The sequence below is a fragment of the Patiria miniata genome, unplaced genomic scaffold (assembly GCF_015706575.1).
Source record: "Patiria miniata isolate m_02_andy unplaced genomic scaffold, ASM1570657v1 HiC_scaffold_20, whole genome shotgun sequence".
Taxonomy (NCBI): domain Eukaryota; kingdom Metazoa; phylum Echinodermata; class Asteroidea; order Valvatida; family Asterinidae; genus Patiria; species Patiria miniata.
This window is the reverse complement of record NW_024037059.1, coordinates 31,408,918-31,415,002: the sequence shown is the minus strand read 5'-3', so window position 1 is coordinate 31,415,002 and position 6,085 is coordinate 31,408,918. Positions and strand designations below refer to the sequence as shown.

At 38.9% G+C, this 6,085-nt stretch overlaps 1 long non-coding RNA gene across 1 annotated transcript; it reads right to left on the bottom strand.

The window, feature by feature from the left end:
- Nucleotides 1–362: 362 nt before the first annotated feature.
- LOC119727249 lies at nucleotides 363–5,513 on the bottom strand. The gene is made up of 3 exons (XR_005270928.1): nucleotides 5,403–5,513; nucleotides 1,513–1,593; nucleotides 363–1,190 (listed from the first exon to the last, which is right to left on the bottom strand). It is a non-coding gene; the product is annotated as an uncharacterized LOC119727249 (long non-coding RNA).
- Nucleotides 5,514–6,085: the final 572 nt, after the last annotated feature.

Here is a 6,085-nt window from a genome sequence, read left to right as displayed (position 1 = left end):
CATCCGACTCTGTGATCATTTCCTCAGTTTCAGGCTCTCCTTGAATTAGTAGCGGTTGTAGATTACACAAACCTGCACATACAGTGACAATGTTGTCCACATTCATGACACGTCCTGGGATAACTGTGCTTAGTATCTTGTAACACTTAAGGCATCTGATGGCTCTTTCCACATGTATACGAACATTTGAAAGTCTCCTTGTGCGTGTAACCTCCTCTTCTGGAAGTATATGGTCCTTGTAATTGCCAGTGGTGAAAGCTGGGATGGATAATTTCACCCCCGGTGGCAGAATGTCATCAATGGTAAACCCCTTGTCAGCAAGAACTTCACCAGGTTGTAAATGCTGTAAAATTCGTGAACTTTGAGTGATAAATTTGTCACTCGCACGCCCACCAAATAGTTTTGATAAGTACATGACAAAGCCATTAGGAGCAATACAATAAAGAAGCTTGAATGTATTGTGATGCTTATAATTTGAATAGGTCTGAGCACGTTGTTTCAGGTTCCGTGGTCTTTGTACAAACATTTCGGTACAATCTATTATACAAGTGGCCCAAGGATAGTGTTCCAAAAAGCATCTTGGTCTGATCCTTTGCAGTGTGTCCCTCGAAGGCCAAAATATCAAGTGTTCACGCATAAATCTTGCCAAGATGGGAATCCATTCTCTGAAAATCTGGCATGCTGTAGATTGGGAAACCTTAAAACGTGTTCCCAAGTCAAAGAAGAACAAACCAAGTCGGAGTCGCATCAACACAAGCAGAAGTTGATTGCAGAGCTTCATCTTGAAAGTTGGCACATTTGGCAAAATTGACAGGCATTTAACCAATGCCCAAAATACATGGACAATCAAGCCAGTATAGAATTTGCTCGTATCATCACCCATATCAGATGCGGACAGTTCGGGAGAGGTATCCGTCTGACATGTCTGAGTTGCTTTCACTTGGCTTTTTATGGGGCAACTGCGATTTTTAGCATATGTGTTATCTGCAGTGCTAAAATCATACCACTGCACTGAGGCGTCTTTACACGGTTGCTAAAGAAGCAGGCAGTATGGTTTCTCCACATACAGGGGAAGCATGTGGCATCTCGTGAACGGCATGCTCAGACACAGATTCTTGCTCTTGAATTGATGATTGCAGCTTAAAATCTTGTCTCATTCTTGGGGCATGTCTGCCAGAAGATAGTGGTTTCTGTAATGACAAAAATGTATACATGTACATTCATGAAGTACATGTACATGTACTAGCACCCAATAACTCCCATTATAAAGCTATGTAAATTTCAAACTATAGCATAACCACCCCTGGCTGAAAGGTAAGGTGGGAAATCCCTCAATATGACATGTAATAATTTCACATGGCTTATTCCAGCCACTGTTTAGAGAATATACTTTGTTGCTTAAAAATATTCAGACACCTGACCCTACTACAGCAACCTACAGGTTGTCAAATTATTTACCTATCAATGGATTAAACATATTTAGTAGTAATGTGCCATGATTTTAGAACTTACATGAGGTTTATATCCCATGTGCAGTGATGGGTAGGGGTTATTCTTTGATGGTTTCCCATCCTGAAAGTGGATTGAGCAAATCTGCAAAAAGAAAAAAAAATGAATAAATATAAAACTAAACCTAAACAAATTTATTTATTTGGTCAGATATATTGGCTTTGGGCAGCACTGCAGGTTAATATCCCTCCGTTCATTACCAAACACTTCAAAAAAAGGACAGTGCTGTTTTTTTTAATTTTGCAGGCTTTTAAACAATTTATTGGAATTTTTTTTTTTTTTGTAATTTCGCAAAAAAAGTAAACCACACTTCTTCAATAGCCTACGTGAAAAGAAGATATCCAGGCATTTCTGGATCAATTTCCCTTGAAATATGAAATAATGTACACCACAACATGTGTAAGCACACTTCCAAACTGGAAATCAACTTAAAAGACATTATGCAGATTGTCAGATTGAAAAAAAAAATTCGATACTTTTTCCCACATGTGATAGGGGCTAAAGATACACTATACACGTGGTACATGTACACGTGGTTTGGAAGAATTCCATACACAGACATCGTTAATTGTTTTCTGCAGTGATATACACCATAGAACAATTAACATGTCCTGATCAATAGGCTACAAAGCAATAGGGCCTAAAGTCTAAATGTGAAAACAAACATGACAAAAACTTGACAAAGTTCTACATTTTCAGGTACATGTTCCAACTTCCAAGTGTGGCCTATCTTTACGGAGGTAGTCCAGCAAATACTAAATTGGCCACATTTTGGGGGCTAAGATTAGAATTACCATCATGGCATTAAGCCTACATCACTTACCGTAACCTGACAATGCATAGGCATGCTAGTCTTTAGTCCGAAAATTTGGGACCTTCAATACTGTGTACTGATGAGAGTCCCAAAACTTTAGGTATTGAAAACATGCAAAACAAGAAAATAGACTGGCACCTAAAACAATCAGCCCAACACAGCTTCAGTACTGCATCAATCAACCATGCAAAAAGAATTTAAGAGACATGTGGCATGAAGCAGGAACTATAGTCTCAATTTACTACACATTTCTCCATAGTCAAGCCACCGGACTATTGACACTGAATGAAGAGGTTAGTCTTTTCAAATAGTTGGACCATGGTTGGACTTGTATCAGTTTAGTCGTTAGCCCAATTTTGAAATCACTTATAATAATAACAATAATTTATTCAATAAATAAAGCGCAAATTCCAATATGATTTTGTTCAAATGCGCTGTACAGTAATATATTAATTAAAATACAAGAAAATACACTCTAAAAATGTACCATGACGCGCTATTACACACATTAAAAATAAAAAAGTAACAGCAAAAAATTACTCGCAAGGAGCTTAAAACGACCCACCATTTCACATGTTAAAATACAAAGAAGTTACAATAAAATCAGTAAAAGGCCAACTTAAAAAGATGAGTTTTTAACAGAGACTTGAAGTTATCAACACTGTTAGCTCTCCTAATGTGAATCGGGAGGGCATTCCAGAGTGTAGGGGCAGCATTAACAAAAGCACGATCCCCAAGGGTAACTTTGGTACGGCGAAAAGGGTAGCCCAGGAGAGTGTCATCGTGAGAACTACGAAGATTGTAACGGGATGATGGATTCTTAATGATAAGTTGGCTAAGGTAAACTGGAGCTAGACCATAAAAACATTTATAAGTCAACAACAGAATTTTAAAATTAATCCTAAACCTCACTGGAAGCCAATGAAGATCAACCATTAATGGAGTAACATGACAATACTTATAAGACTTAAAAACAAGTCGAGCGCAGGCATTCTGTACTCGTTGAAGATGATTAATCTGACAGTCAGGTAAGCCATATAAAAGGCTGCTACAGTAATCTAAACGACTGGAAATGAAAGCATGAATCAAGGTTTCAGTACACTTAGTGGACAGGTATTTTCGTATACGTCTGATGTTATGTAAATAATAAAATGCACTTCCACAAACCTTTTGAACGTGAGTGTTCATTGACATGTACATCAAACCATGAGCCTAAGTTACGAGTAATGGGTGCAGGTGTAACCATACAATCACCAACATGAATGGAATCAAGGTTAACTTTAGACAACTGTTTGGGGGTCCCAATAATCATAAACTCAGTTTTACTGTCATTCAGCATTAAACCATTAGCCAACAACCAGTTACGTAAATCCTGAATACAGGTCTCCATAGCTGCTAAGGACGATCTTTGATTTTCTGAATTGTCAGTGCTGAAAGAAATATACAGCTGGGTATCATCAGCATAACAATGAACCTGTGGAAGATGGGTCTTAATGATGTCAAACAGTGGGCTTGTATACAAAATAAATAACAAAGGCTCAAGACAAGAGCCTTGTGGAACGCCATAATCAATGTTAAATTGCTGAGAGAGATTACCATTTATAGAAACACGTTGGGATCTACCAGACAAGTAAGAATGAAACCATTTAAGAGCAGTACCATAAATACCAAATTTACTCTGGAGGGTATTTAGTAAAATGTTGTGGTCTAAGGTCTGGTCTAACAAAGAAACCTGTTGTCTATCCATAGCCATTAATAAATCATTTCTTATCTTAAGTAGAGCCGTCTCTGTGCTATGATACTGACGGTAGGCAGACTGGGCAATGGGATACAATTTATACAACTCTAAATGGGCTTGTAACTCATCTGCAACAGCTCGTTCAACCAGTTTCGAAATGAATTGCAAATTACTGACTGGCCGGTAATTTTCAACTACTAAGCCAAGGCCAGTTTTTTCTTAACAACGGGGACACAAGGGCTGATTTCCATGTTGCAGCAAAATGGCCAGTGCGAAGAGACGTATTAATCATACTAGTGACAACGGGTAAAATAACCTCCAAACTTTCAATGAGCAGTCTAGTTGGTATCGGATCAAGAATACAGCATTTCTTACTGGAATGTAAAATGAGCTTACGAACTGAAGATTCTGAAAGCTGAGTAAATTCAGTGAGAGTACCAACAGAGGGTGACGTTGGAGCAGAAAGATTACATCTAGGCGAGCAGATCTCATTACTTAACCTAGACCGAATGTTGGCAATCTTCCGGACAAAAAAGGAACCCATATCATTGGCAAGAGAAATATCATCTAATCGAGGAGGCAGAACAGTAGGCTTGTCGAGGTTAAGAAGAGATCTGCTGGCCTTAAAAAATTTCCTTTGATCATGACTGTTGTTGTCAACAAAAGTAGTGTAAAACTCACGGCGAGCACGGTTCATAAGAAAGGTAACTTCATTTCTATGAAATTTAAATGAGTCTAAATCCTGTTGAAGATTAGAAAGTCTCCATTTACGTTCAGCTTTTCTTCTCTCCAGTTTGGCCGTCTTAATCTCATCATTGATCCACGGGACGCGTGGGCGGATTGTGATTGGTTTGGTTTTAAGTGGAGGGTGATGATCTAGCAGGTTACGTAACCTAATGTTATACAATTCAGAATGTACGTCGAGATCATCAAATGAGTCGCTACACAAATCAGAGGCAGATATATCATTCCGAAAAGCTTCCATATCAATGGGGTTGATTTTTCGAAAAGTTGTCTCTTTTACCGATAGAGATGGTTTACTCCAACGTAGGTTACACAAGATGGAATAATGATCAGAAAACAAGTATCTGGAGCGGGTGAGTCTTGGATGATAGACTCAGACTGCTGGGTAATTAACAGATCCAATGTGTGACCGTGAAGAAAAATTTGCTGGCTAAACTGTGAGTAAAGTTGGCCTCATTTAGTTTTGCACGTAGTTTCTGAGCACTCCAGAGCACTGTCTGGCTAGTCTTTTATTAATTAGGCCTAATAAGTAATAAAGTTAAACTAGGCCTACACTTGTCAGTTTATCAGGTAATTTAAAAAGGTGTGCATACTCACCCTGCTATTTTTAGTTGGCTCAAAGTCCTTTCTATTAAGGTTTTTAATCCAATTATTACGGCTGCTGAAGGACCACACCTCACAGTCACTGCCGGCGGGAAATCTGTGTAGCTGCCATGGTTTCACACAGGACCATTCACGATGAGACTTTGGAGAGTGCAGATCGCACACCGATGTTTTCCACTCAGACAGCTTTTTGCTGCTATTTTTGCAGCCCACCACCGCACGAACTTTTCCTGAATTTCCCGAACTCATTTCCTCTTTGCCTCTAATTTGGTTTACTTGAAATCTGGAAATGAGCTTAATTATAAACGGAAATATCTCAAAAATTGACTTTCGCCAATGTATCTGTGCACAAAATTTGACAAAAATGCGTCCCAGCAATGGCGGATTTGACGAGCGCCACCTTGTGACAAAAATACAGCGGTGCCGATAACGCGCGTAATGGATTTGTCTATACTAACCATTGATCTCCATACACAGATACTAACCATGATACTAATAACAGCATGTGGTATGGAAACAAATAGCGCCACCGGGTGATTCACAATACAGTGCGCCACCAAGAGTTTGCCGTGGAGAATACATTTTAAAACTTTACCGTCGACACATCACGGCCCATTTGAATAAGTGTCAGTAGACAACTTGAGCTAATTTGTTATAGATTGGGGCATATCGTTCTG